Raw genomic sequence first — 248 nt, 5'->3', positions numbered from 1 at the left:
TATATATAGCACTCCATCCATCGACCTAACTATCTAAATCTATCTGTGTGTGTATTTAAGCGCATGTGCGTTTGGTGCATAAATTTACTTCGCTTCGCGTTTCTCTTTTGTCTCCCGCTCAAAACTCTGCACGCTCGCGTTGAATAATTCTAACGTTCACCTCATAACCTTTAACCTCCTATACTGCATGCAAATGTTTCTAAACCTTACTCTCTGTGACACGACCTCGCAGAGAGCCCTTGCTAACG

Source organism: Penaeus monodon, chromosome 32, assembly GCF_015228065.2.
Source record: "Penaeus monodon isolate SGIC_2016 chromosome 32, NSTDA_Pmon_1, whole genome shotgun sequence".
Classification (NCBI taxonomy): domain Eukaryota; kingdom Metazoa; phylum Arthropoda; class Malacostraca; order Decapoda; family Penaeidae; genus Penaeus; species Penaeus monodon.
The sequence above is the reverse complement of the archived record's forward strand: the minus strand, read 5'-3'. Positions refer to the sequence as shown.